This window comes from Hyla sarda, chromosome 5, assembly GCF_029499605.1.
Source record: "Hyla sarda isolate aHylSar1 chromosome 5, aHylSar1.hap1, whole genome shotgun sequence".
Taxonomy (NCBI): Eukaryota; Metazoa; Chordata; class Amphibia; order Anura; family Hylidae; genus Hyla; species Hyla sarda.
The window spans coordinates 223,686,977-223,711,318 of NC_079193.1; the positions used below are offsets into that span (position 1 = coordinate 223,686,977).

At 42.3% G+C, this 24,342-nt stretch overlaps 1 protein-coding gene across 5 annotated transcripts in view; it reads left to right on the forward strand.

Annotated features, from left to right (window-relative positions):
- The window catches only part of PHACTR1 (phosphatase and actin regulator 1), a 401,179-nt gene that overhangs the window by 103,647 nt on the left and 273,190 nt on the right, over positions 1–24,342 (forward strand). Inside the window, exon 1 of one of the 5 annotated variants that reach the window (XM_056521191.1) lies at positions 8,491–8,634. The exons of the other annotated variants lie outside the window; for them this stretch is intronic. The gene's annotated coding sequence lies outside the window, so the exon portion shown is untranslated. Of the gene's footprint in view, positions 1–8,490; positions 8,635–24,342 lie in introns of those variants that run through there. 5 annotated transcript variants of the gene reach the window in all.

A 24,342-nucleotide genomic window follows, 5' to 3' on the forward strand; every position in this document is an offset into this window, starting at 1 on the left:
ATTCAATCGCTCTACAAGGTCATTAATAAATATATTAGATAGAACAGTACCCAAGACTGACCCCTGTGGTACCCCACTAGTAACAGTCACCCAATCAGAATAAGTACCATTAATAGCCACCCTCTGTTTCCTATCACTGAGCCAGTTACTTACCCACTTACACACATTCTCCCCCAGCCAAATACTTCTCATTTTATGCCAACCAGCCCAACCTTTTATGTGGCACCGTATCAAATGCTTTGGAAAAATCCAGATATACGACATCCAGCGATTGCCCCTGGTCCAGTCTGGAGCTGTCCTCCTCATAAAAGCTAATCAGGTTAGTTTGACTGGACCAATCCCTCATAAACCCATGCTGATATGGAGTCATACATTTATTTTTATCAAGATATTCCGAAATAGCATCTTTTAGAAAACCCTCAAACAATTTACATACAACAGAGGTTAAACTAACTGGTCTATAATGCCCGGGGTCACCTTTTGACCCCTTTTTAAAGATTGGCACCACATTTGCCATGCGCCGGTCCTGGGGAACAGTCCTTGTTACTATAGAGTCCCTGAATAATAAAAATAGGGATCTGTCTATTACATTACTTAATTCCTTTAGAACACAGGGGTGAATGCCATCTGGACCTGGTGATTTGTCTATTTAGATTTTTTGTAGGCGGCAATGTACTTTTTCTTGTGTTAGACAGGTGACCTGTACTGGGGAGTTTACCTTATCTCGCTGTATTTCACCTGGCATTTCATTTTCCTCGGTGAATACATTGGAGAAGAATTTTTTTTATATATTTGCTTTATCCTGATCCCCATTTATAATTTCTTCCTCATCATTTTTTAAAGGGACAACACTTTTATTTTTGACTTTTTTGCTATTAATATAGTTAAAGGGTACCTCTCATCAAATAAACTTTTGATATATTTTAGATTAATGAATGTTGAATAACTCTCCAATAGCATGTTAATGAAAAATATGCTTCTTTCTATTGTATTTTTCCCGATCAGTCCTGTCAGCAAGCATTTCTGACTCTTGCTGGAGTCCTAAACACTCAGAGCTGCCAGCCTGCTTTGTTCACAGCCAAACAGTTCTGAGTGTTCTCCTTTATGAACAAAGCAGACTGGCAGATCGTAGTGTTTAGGACTCCAGCATGAGTCTGAAATGCTTGCTGCCAGGACTGGTAGGGAGACCCCTAGTGGTCATTTCTTCAAAGTGGAAAATTAAATAGAAAGAAGCATATTTTTTTAATAACATGCAATTGTAAAGTTATTCTGCATACATTAATCTATAATATATCAAAAGTTTTTTTGATGAGAGGTACCCTTTAAAGAAACTTTTGGGGTTAGTTTTACTCTCTTGGGCAATATAGAGGTAGATACCAGCTGTACACAGGATCTGTATACCATATATGTAACGATGCTGGATGTGGATCCACTGACCTGAGTGGCTGATGACACGGGCCGTATGGGGGAGCGGAGTCTAAGGTGCTGCTGGTCTTCACCAGAGCCCGCCGCAAGGCAGGATGGTTTTTCTGCGGCAGGCGACACCCAGGTCGCTACCCCCGATACGACTCGACCACACAGGTAGCAGGGCGAGGTGAAGTACAGTAGGATGAGGCAGTAGTTGGGCTTAGCAGGAGGTCAAGGCAGACGGCAAAGGTGCGTAGTCAAATAACGTAGCGGAAGGGTCAGAACACGGGCAAGGTAAACAGACAGTATGGAACGCTTAATCTCAGGCAAATGGCATTGAAGATCCAGCAGGAAAGAGTGGGAGGTGCAGGGATAGAATATTGTCAGGTGTTTCACATATTTATGGGCGTACTGGCCCTTTAAATTTCAGAGCCCTGGCGAGCACGCGCCGGAGCTGAGAGGCAGTGGAAGAAGCAGCAGAGGAGCGTGGTAAGTGACGGGCTGGGATTCGCATTCGGTCGCGTCCCACTATACGAATCCCAGCCCAGCCGGCAACAGGGGAGAGGGGGACAGTGCGCTCACGGCCAGGGGAAGTTGCCGGAGCGCAAGGTGTAATAATATACAGTGGGGCAAAGTCATTCCTTCCTCTCTGCAAGTCATTCACTAGGTCCCCACATATGGTTCTCGGATTTTTGCTCACCGTTCTTTTGATCATTTTGACACCACGGGGTGAGATCTTGCGTGGAGCCCCAGATCGAGGGAGATTATCAGTGGTCTTGTATGTCTTCCATTTTCTAATAATTGCTCCCATAGTTGATTTCTTCACACCAAGCTGCTTGCCCATTGCAAATTCAGTCTTCCCAGCCTGGTACAGGTCTACAATTTTGTTTCTGGTGTCCTTCGACAGCTCTTTGGTCTTGGCCAATAGTGGAGTTTGGAGTGAGACTGTTTGAGGTTGTGGATAGGTGTCCTTTACTGATAACAAGTTCAAACAGGTTCCATTAATACAGGTAACGAGTGGAGGACAGAGAAGACTCTTAAGGAAGAAGTTACATATCTGTGAGAGCCAGAAATCTTGTGTCAGGGACTGACCAGGGAACAGGGAGAGTGAGCCCTGAACTGACCCTAAAACCGCTCTCCCTGCCCACATGCCCATCCACCCTAACCAGTGGATCGACAACTGGGCGTCAGTCCCTCCCTGAACTAAAGTGAAGGGGAATAATAAAAACACATACTAATAAATAGTCGGTCACAAACCAGAAACATAACAGGAACATAGAACTCTATAACAGATTAAGTTACGAGGACACAGATCAGTGAGCAGCACAGGAGACACTATGGATCAGCGGTCATGAACAGAGGACACTATAGATCAGCAGACATGAACAGAGGACTCAGTGGTCATGAACAGAGGACACTATAGATCCATGGTCATGAACAGAGGACACTATAGATCTGTGGTCCTGAACAGAGGACACTATAGATCAGTTGTTATGTACAGAACTCCAGAGATCTGAATAAAGAACTAATAAACATATACGGGGACACTTATCATCGTTGCTTTGGTAAGCGAGTTCTGTAGGCATTTTTTTCTTGCTTTTGGTTTTGCTTATGTGTGACATATTTATTATACTATCATGGTGGGTTGATAAATATGGCTTACATAATCAAAAACCAATAAATTACTTTTGAATACCATTTTTTTTGCACACATATGCAAAAAACAATAAATGACTTCAGAACACAAATTTGGAGCTTTGAAAAAAATGTGTGGTATATATATATATATATATATATATATATATATATATATATGTTTTTTTACCAATTTTTTCCCCCTAAATGTACTTACTCATTTTTTTTCTTCTCATTTTCAGATCTGTGTATCTTGTGGATTACTTTAGATTCCGGGGAGTACAGTGATCAGCATTTTTTTTGGTTTAATGTTAATAAAATGGTTAATGAGGACTTTTGGGAGAGTGTTTTTTTGGAATGATTTTTTTTTAAATGTGTTGTTTTTTTATTTACTTGACAGGCTTAGTAGTGGAAGCTGTATAATAGGCAGAGTCCATTACTAAGCTGAGGCTTAGCGCTAACCCCCAATTATTACCCCGGTACCCACCGCCACAGGGGTGCCGGGAGGAGCCGGTACCAACAGGCCTGGAACGTCAAATATGGCGCTCCTGGGCCTAGGCGGTAACAGGCTGGCATTATTTAGGCTGGGGAGGGCCAGTAACAATGGTCCTCGCCCACCCTGGTAACATCAGGCTGTTGCTGCTTGGTTGGTATTTGGCTAAAAAGAAAAATAGGGGGAATCTTATCTTTATTTTGCATAAATAATTAATTATTAAAAAAAAATCGCATAGGGTTCCCCGTATTTTTATTTTCAGCCAAATACCAACCAAGCAGCAACAGCCTGACGTTACCAGGGTGGGCGAGGACCATTGTTACTGTCTCTCCCCAGCCTAAATAACGCCAGCCTGTTACCGCCTAGGCCCAGGAGCGCCATATTTGACGCTCTGGGCCTGTTGGTACCGACTCTTTCTGAAACCCCTGTGGCGGTGGGTACCAGGGTAATAATTGGGGGTTAGCGCTAGCTGTGTTGGGGGCTAACACTAAGCCCAGGCTTAGTAATGGATTCCGTCTATTAGACAGCTTCCACTACTAAGCCTGTCAAGTAAATAAAATAAAAAACACAACAAGTTTCAAAAAAAATTATTCCAAAAAACACTCCCCCACAAGCCCTCGTTAGCCATTTTATTAACATTAAACAGATTTTTAAAAAACGCTGGTCATCGAAGCAGTCCACCGAATCCGAAGTAGTCCACAGGATACACGGATCTGAAATGAGAAAAAAAGAAAAATAGGCTAATACATTTATTGTCACCCGTCCGCGCATGACTACAACTCCCAGCATGCCCTTACACTAAGGATATGTTGGAAGTTGTAGGGGGGGGTAGCAATCTCCCGCACCACATGACTACAACTCCCAGCATATCCTTACTGTAAGGGCATGCTGGGAGTTTTAGGGGGGCGGGTGACAAGCCTGTCACCTGCTCCCTGCCACACAACTACAACTCCCAGCATGTCCTTACTGTGAGGGCATGCTGGGAGTTGTAGTCATGTGGTGTGGGAGATTGTCACCCCCCCCCCTCCTACAACTCCCAGCATGTCCTTACTGTAAGGGCCTGCTAGTAGTTGTAAGGGGGGGTGACAAGCCTGTCACCTGCCGCACAACTACAACTCCCAGCATGCCCTTACAGTAAGGACATTCTGGGAGTTGTAGGGGGGGGACAATCTCCCACACTACATGACTGCAACTCCCAGCATGCCCTTACAGTAAGGACTTGCTGGGAGTTATAGTTGTGCAGCAGGGGACAGGTGACAGGCTTGTCACCCACCCCCCTACAACTCCCAGCATGCCCTTACAGTAAGGATATGCTGGGAGTTGTAGTCATGTGGTGCAGGAGATTGTTACCCCCCCCCCCCCCCCTACAACTCCCAGCATATCCTTATTGTAAGGGCATGCTGGGAGTTGTAGTTGTGCGGCCGGGGGAAGCGGGTGTTAATCCGCTCAGCCCGGGCTCCTTCTAACATCTAGCAGAGCCACGGAGCTTTTAATCCCTAATGTAATATCAAATTTCCCGTGATTGGCTGCTCGGTCCTGGCCAATCACGGGACCCATAGGGAAATATGAAATGACATTAGGGGAAATAGAAACTCAGCGGCGCCGAGGTATGTTAAAAGGAGCCCGGGCTGGAATCACACTGCAGCCGCCCGGGTCCTTCCGATTCTATCCCCGCTACCCTAATATAATGATGGGAATGGGGACACTGCATTACATAACCCCCACCCCCCTTGTCTTCCACCCGCCCGCCCGCGCCGCACATTGTCCGCCCGCTACAATACTACAACTCCCAGCATGCCCTCACTGTATGGGCATGCTGGGAGTTGTAGTCTTGCAACAGGTAGCAGACAGATGGGAGATGTGCGGCGCAGGAGACAAGGTGGGATGTCATTATGTTAGGGTAGCAGGGTTAGAATCAGACAGAGCCCAGGCGGCTGCAGAGTGATGTACAGTTGTAAAATATTTCCCACTGAAGCCGTGATGTCGGCTGCCAGCGGGAAATATAAAATTTGCTCTCAAAAGCCGTTTTGTATGCCAGCTCTGGGCTGGCTTACATTTATGCAGTTTTTGAGGGCTTGGGACTTTTTTTTGCGCAGTTGCGACTGTCGCAGTCAATGAATACCAGACTACCTGTAGTCCATTTAAAAATTTTTACTACGTAGTTACGTTTTGGAAAACTTGCTTTTCTCGCTTACCAGTCAAAATGTCGCACGAAAAATCGCGTAGTCGCAGGTGCGACATTTTTATTTAAAAAAATTTTACTAAATAGCTTGATAAATGTCTGTCATAGAGTTCAAAAGACCAGACAGGAAAATGGACTTTAGGAACAGACAAGAATATAGCATAATCCCCCAGAACATCCAGTAGACACAAAGCCCCCATGAAACAGGGATCAATCGCTAATTAGGAATATTTGCATTCCCTGTGCAAACCTCTAGGAGACACAAAGTCCCCATGGACAGGTAATAGAGATGCCTAGATACACAGGAAATATTTATTGAACACTGTTTACACTGAACACAAGACAGGAATAATCGCAATCCTTTTAGAACACCTCCAGTAGACAAGGACTCCCATGGAGCGGTAACACGGATGCCTACATACACAGGATATATTTATAGAGCACTGTTCACACTGAACACACAAACTGGACACTCCACTCCAATATAGGAGTAGCCATTAATAATAAATCCAAATAGACTACTGGCCAGCGGCACACTCCACCATGTGGTCAGGATGCTGGCCCAGTAGGAAAACAGAAATATAAAACACAGAACTTCACATAAATGGATACAAGAGAAAACACAGTGTGAATAGACACATAGCAGCAAGGATAAAAAATTCCTAAAACAGACTATACAAACACAGCTTAAAATCCACTTAGAGCAACCCCCTAACATGGCTAAAACCAGAAAATACAAAGTACATGCTGAAACAGAGATAGTAGATTAAAAGCTCAAATAAAAAGAGTTTCAAAGTCAATAACCAGCCCAGAGGCTAGGCTGGGCTGACATTAAATAGACACACCCTAGGAGCTATTGGCTAACAGAGGCTGAGGCTGAAAAAGCCAGAGACATTAGCTATGCCCTCACCAGGGAACATGAAACTGTTAACACACAGCAAATCCAATAGCTGTGTGTGAACACAGACCAGGACAGACAGGACATCTTTGTAGGTCACCAAATACTTATTTTCCACCATAATTTGCAAATAAATTCTTTAAAAATCAGACAATGTGATTTCATGGATATTTTTTTTCCATCAGTCTCTCATAGTTGAGGTAAATTACAAGCCTCTCTCATCTTTTTAAGTGGGAGAACTTGCACAATTGGTGGCTGACTAAATACTTTTTTGCCCCACTGTAAGTGATTACAGTAGTTACATCTAGTGACTTACAAGTGATGTCTTCTATGATCAGAGTGGTTCACATTTCCTTTCCTACTCTAATTGCCCCCCCCTCCCCCATCGTGAAACCTTCTCCCAGCCACAACTTGACAGAATCTGCCAGACAAACATTTTAGGCTTCTTTGTCCCGCACCATCCTCACCTACATGAACTCCCCATGTGTATTGCCTCACTTAGTTTTAATACACTTTTTGTGCCCCCATGTACTACATAGGCCCCCTCTGTGCCCCCATATATCAGTAGGCCCCCATTAGGCAGAAGTAAGCCCCCATACAGCAATGCCTGTCCCCATATAGAAGAAATTGCCTCATGGTAATTATCCCCCAATATAGTGGTAATAGGCCCCCATATAGTGATACTAAGCCCCATATAGTGGTACTAGGCCCCAAACAGCCATAAGCCCCCAGAAAAGCATTAGGGTACATTCACATGTTAATAACTCTGCTGCAAGTTTCTCTATCAATTAATTCAATGGGTCCATGGACAATCTGCAATAGTGACTGCAGATTTCAGAGCTCAGCGGGATCCTCAAACTGCAGTCAGACCCTGGGGCTTTGGATGCCAGAACCAAGGCTTCAGCCCCCTTAGCCCCCTCCTCCCCCTGAGATGCCCCTGGTAAAGTGGGGCTTCCCTAGAAAAGTGTATGTGGCCCTACTGCACCTATTTAGGACTCTGATTTAATTCATATTACATATTTTGGAGACATTTGCAATTCTTTTAAGTGAGAACACCTGTGTAATCCATCATAGAACAGTGTATGTGGCTCCTTGTATTCCATACAAGCTCTGTGCTTGTAACTCTTCCATGACCCTGTAGCTTTATACATAAAGATGACTGTGAAAGTGTGACTAAACATTCGACAAACGCATTCTTTGACGGACTATTTAGACGATGTTGTACATGTGTGCATGTGACCAAACAGTAGAAAAAAGAGAAGGTTGCACTCTTGGTCAAAAAATGGAGGCTCTTAGCGCACTTTTTGATCAAAATGTGTCCCCCATCCACCACGCGTAGGTGGCCTCTTGTCGGATGGGACCCTAAGTCACTCCCCTTCTGCTGGGCATATAGCCTCTGACTGGGTGACATGAAGGATCCACTATGAATTTAAAAACCTCTTGTGAAAAAGGGTGGGGTGCTCGGCTAGAAAGGGGTGCCATTCCCCCTAACTTGCATAGCAGAAACACAAAAAAGACAAATCGCAAGCAATACACGGGTACAAGCTGCTGTGGAAAATACTGAGTATTCAAAAAAGAGATGGTTGTAGCAGCACTCTTGGTAAAAAATTGAGGATCCTGTTCCTTGAGCATCCTAGCAGTAATAATTTCTTGAAAATGTATTTTTATTTTATTATTCCAGCAGTTATTACAGCTTTTGCCGCAACAACACTACTGTATATTATTATTAAATCATTCTAGTAAGAAGGGCTATATCCAGCAAGTGATCATGAAAATGCTCCCAACTTCTGGCTTTGTAAATGCTCAGCAGCCAGTACCTTTTCCTGAGTGCAGACTGAATGAAGGCAGTGACAGCCAGCCAGGAGTGTGCTGCAGCTCTGCAGGGATTGCAGAAAGATCAGAGCATTGGTCAGGGACGGCTTACCACGTTGTCTGCTCTTCACTCCAGCTTCCACCTTATTCCAGTCTAGGGGACTATTTACCAGTTATGACTAGAGGCCGGTTGGGAAATCATCTCAGGTAAATACTTAGTTTCATTCCATTAAGCTTTGCAGTTGAGAGTTATGCCTTATGTTTTGCAAGACTTAACTAGTGCTTTATGCCATAGACTGATGGACAAGCTGATAGCATGGGACACTGATGCATAGATATGAGGATATGTAGCGTATGGATAAGTTAACTCATAACTAGCACATGTTGCTTCACTGGGAAACTAATCGGCTTAATGATTAATCGGTGACAGGCAGGCTGATTTGCTTTCCTTATAGCAATGGTTAAAAATAACCAATGCTTGAGCACTGTGCGTCATAGCTCTGTGAGAATGAATGCCTTTCTTTACACATTCGTAAGGAACTGCCAATCAGCTTTGCCCATTCCAAGGCAATGCTTGCATTATTGTGCCTAGAATACACTCGGCAGGGCTTTCATTGGTGACATCATATGAGTAGGTCGTCAAAATGATATAGGATTTAGTCTATATACTCTAAAGCAAGAATAAAAACTGTATTTACCCCTGCTCTATATGGTTGATTTTCACCGTAGTGAACTACACAGGGACATATGATTACCTGCATGCTTCATTGGATTTAGCACTATCAAGTTTCTTGAGATTGATTATGTACTTTATCACAATAAGAATAATTGCTAGTATTTGGATACAAACCATGTAACCTGTTTAAAACACCAGGCAGCGTGCACATCGCAATGCATCCGTAAAAGACAAGTGCCTTATTTTTGGGCTTAAAGTTTGGCATCAGCTTAGGAACAAAGAGAAGAAATCAGCCGAGCTTTGCTGGGCATAATTAAAGAAAACAATCTATGCCATTGTTCAGCAGGGCAGGCAAATAGAGTTATTCTGCAGATTTGATCATGGGTTCTCTATAAAAGAAAAGCTTAATCTGGCAATTTCTCGCAGCACCCTGGGAGGTGAACAGCAACATGTTGATGTCTGCAAGGTAGCAGCGTGCCTGCATTGCAGTAGGCAGTCCATTAATGCATGGAGCTATAGCTTCTGAAAGGGAGATGCCCAGGCTCCTTAACATGGGACATAAATTATGTGTCATGAATTAGCTTTGCGGCCCATTGTTCAGATTTTTATGAATAATTCATTTCAGTTAATTAGTTTTAGTGTTGACTACAAATAAAATACATTAAGGAGAAGACAAAGTGAATTAAATATTTTGACTCATCACTTGTTAGGTAAAGTTTGGAAATGTAGGATTACCAAGAAGCATTCTGAGTCATACATTATAATTTGGCAAAAGAAAAGACTTGCGCATAAATCCTCATGGTTTAGGCTTTAGCCACATAGGCACTTTTGTATTTGTTGGCCGGGTTTTGATCCTTGCGCAATGAGTTGGCAACCTTTCTTTCTGGGCGGCCTAAAAGTTATAATTAATACGAGTTTCAGTTGGTTGGTAAATTAATAAAAAATAGGCAAAATATCACCATCTACTATGTAAACCAGCTCCTGCCCTGCATTCCAGTCTGTATACGAAGTTTACTACTTGTGATTCACATATTACACAAAAATAATAATCCAAATCAGCAAAGAGGGAAAAAGAGACAAGCACTTCACAAACATGCTTGTTAATGTCCATACAGTCACTAGAATGCAGGCCTCTATGTCTCCAAGTGTTGAGGTGCTAGTGGTGTCCGGTATCGAACAGGAATTGGCTGAGCAGGCAGGACCTGCTTCAAGCTTTTGTCTCAGAAGTAGGCAGAAGAGACATGTGGCAGGGAACGGAAAACAGATGAATAGGAGCTGCAGCACATCCATTGGAGGCCTGGGGGTAGGTAAGTATAACATTTTGTTTGTTTGTATGTTTCACTACAGTTCCAGAACTCTTTAAAAAGTTGGGTCACACTGGAATGCTCCTTTAAGCTTACAGTCCAGCTTAAAATCTTTATCCAAGCAAAGAAAGGAAAGTTGCGGCACTCACCACTAGACCCAAGACTTTTTTTTTATATAATAAAAAAGAAGTGGAATTTTTTTTTTATCACCTTCACCTGCAAAAAGAAAGCAAACGTTAATGCAGTAATATGTGAGTGCAGATGTTATGATATTGATAAGAGTATAAGACATATGAGTATAAGATTATACGATGAACATATACTGTATATATGTTCATTTATGTCCCTAGGATGGCAAGGAATTTCCAAAAGTAATTTAGCATGAGCTAAATAAACATAAAGGTGGTACTACCACCTGGTATTATGTAGGGTGCAGGTACCTGAGCCTGGGGTAACCTAAATAAACTGCTTTTGCAAAAAGAAACAGAGCTGATCCTGCATAGCTGGAATCTAGACCCGCATAGCCTGAATGACCCCAGTGATAATGAGCATCTTTAACTTTTACAGAGAAACTGACAGCTTGTTCACTTACACTAAACCTAATATATTGGGTGAAGTACTTGCTGAGTTATGGCCGTTTATGTGTTCTTTCTTTATTGTGCAGCTCTGCGCAATGGAGGCGGAGAGCCGACTCGCCGCGATCCCCTGCCTTATCAGTATTTACTGCCCATCCTGCCCGTGTGATGAATATGCAATTAGGTGAGTGCTCAGAGAACAGAGGACTAACCAAACTCCAACACCTAGACACTTCCCCAACCCCTGCAGGTTCTTACGTCCTAGTGACATGAGAGTGAAGACGTTGAAATATTCATTACGGAAGTGAGCCAGGAGGGGAATATTGATCAGGCAGGGGAGCTTAGTGAGCCGGATCCCTGGCTCTATTGCACAAAGCCTGCAATAAGAAAGAATATATAAACTGGTGTCACCTTTCACTGTACTCTTGAGAAGAAACACATTACTGGGAAATGATCTGTACAGAACAGGAAGTCTCAGCTTAGTTTTAAACCTAGTGGCCAGATACCCAGTAAAGACCGTATTAAAGGGGTATTCCGGGCAAAAAAAATCTTATCCCCTAGGATTACCCCCATAGACATGAATGGAGGGGGCGTGGCAGGACATCACGTCCCCAGTCCCGGAAACCCGGAGGTTTCCGAAACAGGAGACGCAGCCCGCAGAGAATGTGGGTGCTGCAGGGAGATCACGGGGGGTCCCAGCAGCGGGCTCCCCGCGATCAGACATCTTACCCTATCCAAAGGATAGGGATAAGATGTTTTTGCCCAAAATACCCCTTTAAGTATTCCCCTCCATATAAGGAGCAAGTCGTTGAGCTAGATATAGAGGACAGACCCATAGTTACTTAGCTAAGAGAATTGTGCACACATACAATGATAAAATGGTGATTCATCAGACACCACTGTATTTAATCATCACTATACAATTAACAGGCATATGGAGTAGGAGTAGCAGGAGATGTAGAATGTCAACAGTATCTACTTGCACATGTCACTCCAAGGGCTATAGAAATATTTCCTGTAACACTGCACACATCATATTACCTTACAGTTACAAGTATATAGAAACCGTACACCGTATGGTTTATGTTGCTCAATGACGAGTAAGTGTATCGTCACCTTGGGAATATGTTGCACTTCATTTGTTAGAATCAAAGCTTTGTTATATGGGTTTTAAAAGCATGACATAGTGTTGTACTGTTGTAAAAGTTTGTATGTATCAGAAACAGTTTAGTCTGTCCTCATGTGAACCTCTCACTGTCTTAACAGAATTGTCAGGCAACTGCGTAAATAAAGGCATTATTATTTTTCCCTCTAAATGCTGAGAACTAATCTTAATCATTCAGTGATGGAGCTTTCTCCCATCGTCATAGAAACAAGAGACGATTTCGAAACAATGGATCTAAACTCCATTGTCAGCCATTTTATGTGCTATATTGCTATTTTGAGGTTTTTTGAAAAGTCAACTGTCTAAGGCTAGGTTAGTGGCATCCTTTTGCATCAGTTTTTCATCCATTACTCAGCCACCTACAGACTGCAGCCGGGGGTATTACTACTCCCATCATGGCACAGACTTGTTTCCATAATGGGAGTAGTAGTTCCGCCCGCTAGGGATGAGCGGCGGGGAATGGAGTGACATGTCCACGCTGTGCACTGTGCTTGTGCTCAGAGATGTGGAGCGGGAGTCTAGTGAATGAAGTAAGATTCTTCACAGTAGAAATTAAAAAACCCAGCTAAGAGCCACTTCCATTCACGGCCATTCACGGCTCCCGGCGGGGGATTTGAAAATGAAAGTTCAAAACAGTATATACATCACAGGGGAGCGGAGCATGCTGCCTGCTTCCCTGGTTAATAGCTTACGATCGCATTGGGTCTCAGAAGTGAGACCCAGTGCAATCAATCCCTCAGCCCCTGTACTACTACCCCCAGACCTTGTTCCATGATGAGGTAATAGTACAAGCACTACTGTAGTCTCCCCAGCCACTACAGACTCCCACAGCCGGGGGAACTACTACTCCCATCATGGAAAAAGTCTGTTCCATGTTGGGAGTATTAGTAGTCCCGCAGCACTGCAGGAGTCTGCTACTTTCACCTCTTCTGAGCATGCTCAGAAGTAATAACGGTTCAAAAATGGATTTTAAAAACCGGGTGCAAATGGATGACATTAAAGGCTCATATGTTTGCCATAGACTTCAATGTTAATTATAATATATACATTATTTTTGGCAGAGGAAGAAATACTGCATGCAAAGTCTTTTCTTCGCTAAAAATAACAGAAGAGGGACCAATGAGTACAAACGGGTGACAAAGGATTGTAAAAAAAATCCCATTGACATCAATGGGATGTATTTACAGCCACTTGCAAGCCATTTGCAAAAGGCTTGAACGGATTTGAGAATGGGCATGAATTAACGGGGACAGACGTTAATGTGGACAAGCCCTTACTTTATAAGCGTTTTTATCTACTATCACCTGGAATGTTACGTCATGTGCACTATTACTAAAACCAAAGAGACCAAGCCAACACGTCAGTCATGGAGGTGCCTTGAAAGGCTTTTCTAACAAGTAGATGTGGTGATTTTTGCCGGTCTTTTGTGGCCCAGGGTAACACCCTGTGGGCTTTTTTTTACCGCTATTTTGTATTCCAATCAAAAGCATAATATTTGAGTGCCAGAGGGGTCAATTATCTAAACAATGATGTACATACACTCAGGGTCAGATACCCTGTACAGTCATGGCCTTATTTTATACACCAAAAAGCCCTTGACAGGTTTGCTTTAAACCTGACCTCTTGTACTACAACATAAGTGACTTATAAGGTAATGTGTACTTCGACTATCCATAACTACAGTTGTGGTCAGGGCAACTATCAGAAAGCCTCGAGCCTAACTACCTCCATACTACAATGCAGCATAAATTGTGACCTGAGGTTGACCAAGCATGATGACTGAGTAATACTTACCTTATATATACAATAAGCAGCTTGAATTGGGACCTAGCCGCCTAATGAAAGTACGCCTATAAAGTGGGCATACCCTGTAAAAAGGTAAGTATGAAAGAATAGATAAAAAAGGGTGGGTCGGGTGGGGCAAGCGGTGATGATGTCAGTGTAAGAGATGACCTTTAAGTAGGGACAGTAGCCCCTCCCACAACAGGTGTTAAAGCCTAACACACCAGTGACACATTAGACATAATTAAGGATTACGTCAACTGCTGCCTGTGAGTGCGGTGTGAATGAGTTGCCCCTCCCACAAAAACGGCAAATTAACCCTAACACTTATCCAGTGCACGACTGTGATGTCTTTGACCTAACAGAGGAAACTATTTGGCAAGTTGTATTGTTCATCTATAAAGAATATGTACAATATAGGATATATAATCAATATGAAATCAAATCAAATAGGTTATTTGTGAATCACTATTAGAAATAGGCAAGGCTAGTTCCAATGTTAGCTCCAAATGGGGATGCTATTGGCTGAACCTTGAATCTGGGCCCATCGGAGGATACTCTCATGGGTTAATTCTAGTCTGTAGTTACTGATACAGTGTTTACCTAAACATAGGACACATGAATTCTTGAAGATAATTCTGTTGATTCATGATTCCTTCATTTAGAAGGGGGAGCCCTGGTGGGCATTTATCTTCCTCCTTGCAGTGACACACTTTAGTGCTTTTCTGCATATTGTATTTATGAATGTATCTCAATTACAGATGATTAATGAATGAATTCTTATAGCCGGCTAAGTATTTGTGTTATTGCTGCCTACTGATTCTCACACGGTTACTGGCACACAGATTAATTGTGTAAGCAGTGGGCTACAGGAGGCCTTTATATATTCATGCTGTATGTATTCTTTGTTCTTATTGACAACTTTATATTACAGATCCCATTGTAATGTTACCTTAATGCTCTAGATTTATAGCCACACGGTATATCTAAGTAAGCATTTACAGATTTACAAATGCTTATTTACAACAGTGTATCGTTTTTTAGACATCATGTCTTTTTTGAGCCGGAGATCCCATCTGCTAGTATGTTCTATTTTTACATATTTTTTTTGCAAAGTGTACTAATAGCTGTAGTAACAGATTGCATGAAAAAACTATAGTGTAAAGCTCCAGATTTTTAGTGCAGAAGCTCTTACGGAGGCCTAACCAGGTATGCTAATTGAGATTTATATATATATATATATATATATATATATATATATATTTCATTGATATTATTTTTGTCCAATCAAAGAAAGAAAAGTTGCAGCACTCACCATAAGATCCAATACTTTTTTCATTATTAAAACTAGGTCAGCAATACTTATATGGCCAAGGCTGTTTTGCATATGTTCATGCTTCCTCTGGGCCTCATGTCATATTCAGTGCCTGCCCCTTACATACATATACATATTGCACAACAAAAAAAACACTTCACAGGTTATAGTGTGGGCAAACAGTTTTAAAAAGAGGGTTTACTTACATTTATTGGTTAAAGGGGTTGTGCGCTGCCCTGCAGTTCGGAGCTCCGCTCACAGCGTCCGGAAGTTCATTACTCCGAACGCTGTGTGCGGGCTTCCGTGTTCGCAGCCGCCGGACAGCAGTTGCGCCCCCTTCCCATAGACTTTCGTTGAGGGGGCGGGCGAAGCGTCACGAGGGGGCGGGCTAGACGTCACGAAGGGGCCGGGCGTGACGTCACGCCCGGCGGCTGCGAACACGGAAGCCCGCACACAGCATTCAGAGTAATGAACTTTCAGACGCTGTGAGCGGAACTCCGAACTGCAGGGTAGCGCACAACCCCTTTAAGTACTTGCTGAGTTATGGCACGAGAGATAACTTTGGATCCACCAGCATTCACAACAGAGCTCAACATTCCCTCTTCCTGTAGAATGAACTATGAAAAGGACACAGAGAATGCTCAGTGGTGTCTCCAATTCATCTGAATGGGACAGCCCCAATTCATCTGAATGGTACAGCTCCTGTCTATTTGACTAAATGCTGGTAAAAACAGCTCAGCAAAAGATGGAAGCCCCCATAATAATGCACAATAAAATGAAATTAAAAAAAGGATCCAAAAATAGAAACAGATTAGCAAAAAAGAATATTGTTATTCCAAGTGCGAGCATCCTACAGCGCCTCCAATGAAAAAGCATTCCCATGAACAAATAGATTAAAAATGTGTGGCAAGAAGAGCTAAAGCATCAGAAGAAGAAAGGGCATTCAAACGAATGAGAAAGCAAAAAGAGGTTGTAAAAGCAGCCCTGAAAGAAAAAAAACACCAAATGGCTAACCAAAAAGGAATGGGCAGTCGTATTACGATCTTTAGACATCCAGTTGTATTGCCCAGCTCTGCTCAATGAAAGCGGGGAGCCAGCTAGCCACATTCCCCTGCCTCCTCAATATTTCCACTTTGCCTTCACTGTTCACTGTCATGCTGCCGTGAAAAGTTTTAAATGTTTATTACGGAGGTGTGCCAGAGCGGGAAAATTAAGGAGGCAGGGACGTGTGGAGAGTCGGCCCCCGTCCCTATTGTGCACGGCTGCACAATACAAATGGATGACTAAAGACATATAACTCCTGAAATACTTCATTAATTTAAGTAAGTGACCCCTCGTTGCAATGTTGTTCACCTGTATTATGACCCACTATATTGGGTTTAGTGCAGGTGCACAGAAGGTCATTTTCACTTTAAGATCTATTTTGGCATAAATGTAGTAAATACTTCCTATGTATACTTTCATGGATGCCTCTGAAGTATACAATTGTATGACATGCACATGCATACTTCACCAATAGATCCACTATGAAAAACAATTGGCACTGTGCCTGGTGCATGTATATGTAAGAGTAGCTAGTCTGTGGGCACTGCTATGTGATTATTGTGTGGTAACTATCATGTGACTCTCACAACCATTTTGGTATCCACTCTCTGTGGTATCTTTATTTATCTGTGGTGCAAACTTTATTGTCTAATAAAACCTTACGTCCCAGATTTAAACAGGTTGCTGAGCGGAGTAGTTTATCCTTTAAATGCAGAGCAATTAAGTCAAATTTACTAAACAAAGTATACCAAAGAGAACACACAATCTGCACCTCAACTGAGAAGGGTGCAGCGCTTATCTAAAAGAGGTGTGGTGTGGGCAGAAAGGGATATGGCCTAATGTGTATTGCCATGCACCACAAAGGAGCCAAAGCATGGTCAATAGCAAATTGGCCCAATAAGTTGGTCTACAAAGTGCAAACTCCGATGGACAATCCTGAATTATGCCACATATAGCGTCACTTTGAGTGAGTTGGCACTGACAGTGTTAGTAAATCTTTCCCTTTTTGTCTACCACATGTCACACATGTCAAACTTTGAGTTCCACCTAAAGGAGTTCTCCGCTGCTCAGCGTTTGGAACAAACCGTTCCAAACGCTGGAGCGGCACCAGGAGCTTGTGATGTCATAGCCCCACCCCCTCATGCTGTCACGCCCCTCCCCCTCAATACAAGTCTATGGGAGGGGGCGTGACGGCTGTCAGTTTGTTCCAAACACTGAGCAGCGGAGTACCCCTTTAAAGCAGCTGTTTCTGAGAAGTGTATTCACTGACTGCATGAACCTTACATCAATACTTTTCATGGTTGGACACACTGAAAGTATTGATTTCTTCCTTAAAAAATCTCCTAATACTAGCAGACCGAGGTTTTACACCAGGGGACATGTTGGTTAATGTCACTGCCTTGCAAAAAATAGAATGTGCCCCAAACATTTTTTAACAGTCCAATATGTAATTTTTTATATATATATATATTATTTAGTGTTTTAATAACCCACATATCCTAATTATTTTGCTTTATTTAATTGAATGCATTTTAAAGATTTATATTTAATCTCCATTCTCAAGCTGCACCTTTGGAGTCTACAGTAGAAGTATACGGTATGGCAGAAATCCCTGACATAAACCTGCAGGGGCGTACGCTAGATTTTCTCAAGGAAGGAGGGGGGTTAAAAAAAATAATAATTCCGCCACATCATGACCACATATTACTAGATAAAAGAAACATACTATACACAGACCAATATAGCCCCATACTGTGATAGATACCAGTTGCACACAGTTTCTGAAGACTGTATAAGTAATTACAGTGCAGTAACATCCAGTGACTCCCAGGTGACGTCTCCTCTGATTGAAGCACCTTCATCACCTTGCCCCCCCCCCCTCCCCCCACCTATAGTGCCCAGTACAGTACTAATGTCTCTTTGGTGTCCCATGCAGAAAAGTGGGTAGGTAAGTGGGTTTGAATGGAAGAGGTGGGTAGGTCACCCCAATAGGTAGATAGGTCAGGTCATTCCAGTAAGTAGACTGATCCCCCCAATATGATGTTTCCTCCATTAGATGGGTGCCACCAGTATGTCATTTTCCCAATATATAAGTGCTGCAGTAGGTAGTTTCCCTATTATATAGGCCCTCAGTAGGTAATTTACCCATTATAGAGGCCCCCAGTAAGTACTTTACACTTGTATATAGGTCCCAATAGGTAGGTTTTGCCTGTAGATAGGTTTGGGATTAAAGTTTTTTTCAGGTTTCCTACTTGATGTGATAGACCCCTACAATGTAGTGTGTTGCAGAATATTATTTTGACTATAATAATATATAAAATATTTAGTAGTTAGTTGGCCACGGTTAATGCAATGTAACAGACTGTAGTATAATCTCCTATTGTATCTAATTAACTAACAGCTTCCAGTGTAGATTCTATTGCTCATCTAATATAAAAGTACAAATAACGAATGTGATTATGTATTTCAGTAGTCTTTATTCCCAACAATGCTTTGACAGCGGCAACCAGTGTTGAAACATCTACCATTTGTAGACAGATCTTTTATGTGCGAAACATCAATCCTCAACATCTGGAACAACATGTTTTCTCATTTATAATTGAGAAGAGTCTACAAATATATACACAAAACTGGTTCTATTGCTTTCTATTCAATTATTTACAGTAGTTTGCTAAATGTTCAGATCCATGTCTAGATACTTAACACCCATTTTCGGCAAAGTAGCTACACTCTTGTTTGTATTCACTCATTAATAAGCGATAGTGTTTCCCAGCTTCCATACAATTTAGAGTGATCTAGTATTTAGTCTCATTCGCTCAGTTCATTTGTTGCATATATGCATATTATATATGGTCGTTCTCATTGAGCCATAAATAAATCTCCACCAGTCACTCATCCTCCTGAACCACAGTGTATACAAAGTATGGCAGGCAGACATGTTGCAGCACAATTTATTGCGTTTTTTCCCTCTAGCTAGTATCCATTAGCTATACTGAGTAATCAGAACCGGTGTACTCTGAGGGCATCTGTTGTGTATTCTACATAAAAACCTTGTGAACAATAGAATTTTCCATTTATTTTACATTTCATCAAGAAAATGTCAATGTATCTCACTTCTGAGATTCTGAGACTTCCCATTGTATGGTGGTGTGTGTTTCTTATGTTCATCAAAGCACAGCAGAGGTTGCAGTCTAGGTAAAATCAAAATAAAAAGATAATGGGAAAACATTGGGAAGTATTATAGAAGGTGAATCAAAGTCACAGGACCATATGGCAAAGGACCTTTAGATCCTGCTTACAATAACTAAGTGCCAATATGCAAGATACACAATATTGTGATTTTAAATATCATGTTATTTAGCAGGGAGGGATCTTTGACCATAACCTACGTTGTCTAGCTCCGGTCCCGACTGCGGTCCTCTTTCTCACTGAAATCATGATGCTTGGGCCCGGAGTGACGTTCATTTATGTTTAAGGGAGTATGGCGCGCTACGGAGCCAGCCCACGCTATCTGACACTTGCCAGCAATGGCCAACATCGAAGGTCACTGTGATGTTGGTCATTTGACTGTTTAAATGACACAATTAATAACCAATGCAACATTTAAACAGTTTTTGGTGCACACTCCTCTGATGCCGATCCGTTCCGTTGTCCCCTCAAAATAAAAATTCTGATCACTCACCTTTTTCTATTTTCTTAAAAGGGTACTCTGTTGCTAGACATCTTATCCCCCATGGATAGGGGATAAGATGTCCATCAACGGAGTACCCCTTTAAGAAAAACAATTACATATTTGGTATTCACAGGTATGGAATTGTCCAGACTATTAAAGCGAAACTGTCACCAAGAATATGCTTGTAAAGCTGCACACACCGTGCACTAGGGCTATACAAGCATATTCTAGGCATACCTTTATTCTCCCCTTAGGCTAATTTATACTTACACAATCAAGCTTTATAATCCCCTCGGGAGTCAGACTGACAAAACCCGGGGTCCGCTCTGCTCCTGTAATTTCTTTTTATTTGTATTTTTATCTGTTTAGGTGTGTATTCACACACTACTTTGTTCTGAGCAGTTTGCTATTCTCCCGGGTTTGGGAATAGTGTGTGTATTTTAACCAGAGTTCTCCTGTATTCTGGCGCTGGTTATTGTGCAATACACTTCCGAGTCTGCTTGAGCATGCACCTTGTATTTATCCTGTGATATATCTTAGTTTTAGCCATGGTTAAAGGGGTACTCCGGTGGTGAACGTGTTTTTCCATTTTTGACTTACCCTATTTGTTTTGTTTCATTTCTATTCTTGTTGTTTAGGCTACTCTATTTCCGTTGTCCTTTTTATCCCCCACTTTGTTTTCCTATCTTTTCTTCTATTTCCTGTTTCTTGCTGTGCTGAAAACTACAAATCCCAGCATGCCACATGCCTTGCTGGTTTGGGGCGGCTCCTTTTTTTTTTTGTTTGTTTGTTCCGCCCTTTATCCACCCTACTATTTTCCCGAGTCAGCCCCCTTATACACAGCACACTAATATACATCCTAACATGTGGACAACAGTAAGAGATCCAACACAGAACTACAGGACTTCCTGGCCCACAAACAGGTAAGAAAAAAGACACATGCTACACAAACATATAATACATGTCAGTTGCAAAAAACAGGAACATTAAAAGAAGATGCAATATAGCTAAAAATCTTAACCACCGGAGTACCCCTTTAAATAGTCTTGTTAATTGTAGATTTTAGTCTGTGTTATTTGTCGGTTTTTAGGATGTATGTCTGTTCTGCTTAGTCTGTGTTCACACTGTGAGAATCCTGTCCCGTTTTTCCACATAGTGGTGTTTGGCTTTGAATTTATCCTGTCTTGTATTTTGAAATATATCCTGTTTTGAATCTTGGGAAATATCTTGTCTAGTATCCTGACCAGTGTTCCTCTATGTCGTAGAATTTGGTTTTCTTGTATCCGTTTTTATGAAGTTCATGTTTGTTAACTGTGTCCAGTGTGAACAGTGTCCTATGTTACATGATCGGTTTAGTGTTTTAGCTTTCAGATCTTCCGTTCATCCCCTGCTCTCCTGAATTCTGCTATATTCTTGTTGCATACCTAATCTTGCTTATTTTATCATGACTGCTGTTTATCTGATATCTGGTTTATGAACTGTTTGTTAATAAACAATTTTCTGCCCTGTTAGTATTTGTATCATGTCTGGTATATCTGGTTGTCTGTTAGTTTTCCGTTTCTGTTTCCGGCCTGTGGCCGACTATGTATATTTGTTTTTATGCCACTGCACTGTAGCGCAGGGAGGGAACGGCTTCAAGTGGGTAAAAACATTTTTCTTTTAACCCCTTAAGGACCAAACTCCCCCCCCCCCCCCCCCCCCGAATGCCACCATTTTAAAAACTAGACCCCTCAAGGTATTCGCTAGGGGGTACAGTGAGTATTTTAATACCGTAGTTTTTTGCCAGGAATTATTACAAAGTCAGTGTTAAAAAATCGAAACTAGCTTTTTTTCACAAATGCATCCTTTGTGGGACATATTTTTTGTACATCACTTCTGATATTGAAAGAAACCCTATATTTTATTTAGCTGCTTGTCCCATGTTCGGAAATACCCCCGCTTAGGCAATATATGGTTCCTTGGCCGCGTGGTAGGACTCAGAAGGAGAGGAGCGCAATTTGGCTTTCAGGGCAGAACAGTACCCCCACCCCCACAAGTGACCCCATTTATATACCACACCCCTACAAGTTATTGGCTGGACCTATCTGATTGGTCCTTGGTCAGCTAGTAGTATAACGCGTCTGTCTGTGACAGTTAAGGCTCCTGATGGATATATCCGCCATGTTGTGGGAATAAGCACCCGCTCATGGCGAATATATCCATTACTGCTGCGGCTGGGTAGCTCAGTGTGTCCGCTCATGACTGCCGGCGGGAAATCCGCCGCTATAAGTGGACACACAAAGCTACCCAGCCGCAGCAGGGATCTCATTACCGTGACTGCTGCATAATGTGTAGGATCACATGGTGGACATCCACAGCATATTACATGCTGTGGATGTCCGCCAATGCGATCCTGCACATTTTTTTTTATTAGATTCATTTAATAAATTTATTTTTTTATTTTTTATTTATTTTTACACTTTTATTACATTTTTATTTATTTTTACACTTTTATTTTATTTATTTATTTATTTTTACACTTTTTAATGCTTTGGAATACTTAGTATTCCAAAACATTGCAGTTATATGCTGCCTGACAGTTTTCACTAGCAGGCAGCATATCAGGACGTGCCTCTGGCGTCCTGACAGGCAATACCCAGGGCAGACCTGGGGGTCTTTGTAGGACCCCCGGCTGCCCAGGTATGCAGCAGCACCCCACGATGCTCCGGGGTGCTGCAGGAGAGACAGAGGAAGCCCCCTCCCTCTGTCAGAACTCCTTACAGTGCGCGGTCTGTAAGGGTTAAACTGTCGGGAGTGAAGTGAACTTCACTCCCGGCAGTGCGGCAGGCCTCGGCCAGCCGCGGCCACACACAGCACCCCGCGATCGCGATGCAGGGTGCTGCAGAGGAGATAGAGGGAGCCCCCTCCCTCTGTTATAACACTTACAGCCCACGGTGACTTCCGACCGTGGCTGTAAGGGTTAAAACTGCCGGGACAGAAGTTTACTTCGGTCCCGGCAGTGCAGCAGGGTCCCGGCTGTGTGATACAGCTGAGTCCCTGCCGCGATCTCGTGGGTGCACTGGGCAGCAACCACGAGAATAATGGATGAGTATAGACGTCCATTTGCGGGAACGGCCGCCAAACTGGACGTCTATACTCGTCCATGGTCGTTATCAGGATAAATATAAAGTTAATTCTTGTGACAATCCCATCAACTCTACAATAATGTTATCCATATGCTTCTGATTTCATACAGAAATATATGGGGTATTTTATTATTCAATTTATAAAGAACCAATGTTGCCTTGTGCTGTAGGATACAGTCATAGCCATAAATGTTGGCACCTCTGAAATTTTTCTAGAAAATAGTATTTCTCAAAGAAAAGGATTGCAGTAACACATGTTTTGCTATACACGTTTATTCCCTTTGTGTGCATTGGAAATAAACCAAAAAAGGGAGGAAAAAAAGCTAATTGGACATAATGTCACCAAACTCCAAAAATGGTCTGGACAAAATTATTGGCACCCTTTCAAAATTGTGAAAAAATAGGATTGTTTCAAGCATGTGATGCTCCTTTAAACTCACCTGAGGCAAGTAACAGGTGTGGGCCATAGAAAAATCACACCTGAAAGCAGATAAAAAGGAGAGAAGTTCCCTTAGTCTTTGCATTGTGTGTCTGTGTGTGCCACACTAAGCGTGGACAACAGAAAGAGTAGACGAGAACTGTCGAGGACGAGGACTTGAGAACCAAAATTGTGAAAAAATAAAAAATATCAACAATCTCAAGGTTACAAGTCCATCTCCAGAGATCTAGATTTGCCTTTGTCCACAGTGCGCAACATTATCAAGAAGTTTGCAACCCATGGCACTGTAGCTAATCTTCCTGGGCGTGGATGGAAGAGAAAAGTTTATGAAACGTGTCAACACAGGATAGTCCAGATGGTGGATAAGCAGCCCCAAACTAGTTTCAAAGATATTCAAGCTGTTCTGCAGGCTCAAGGAGCATCAGTGTCAGCGCAAACTATCTGTTGACATTTAAATGAAATGAAACGCTATGGGAGGAGACTCAGGAGGACCCCACTGCTGACACAGAGACAAAAAAATGCAAGACTACATTTTGCCAAAATTAACAAGCCAAAATCCTTCTGGGAAAACATCTTGTGGACAGATAAACGGAATGAGGCCTACAAAGAAAAGAACACAGTACCTACAGTGAAATATGGTAGACGTTCAATGTTTTGGAGTTGTTTTGCTGCCTCTGGCACTGGGTGCCTTGAATGTGTGCAACCACACTACTCTAATAGGCCAATTAACACATGTAGAGGTATAGAACCTAACAACAATATAACCCTAGGGGGTTAAATAGAATCTCTATATACATGTGCTAGAGATAAGATAAAA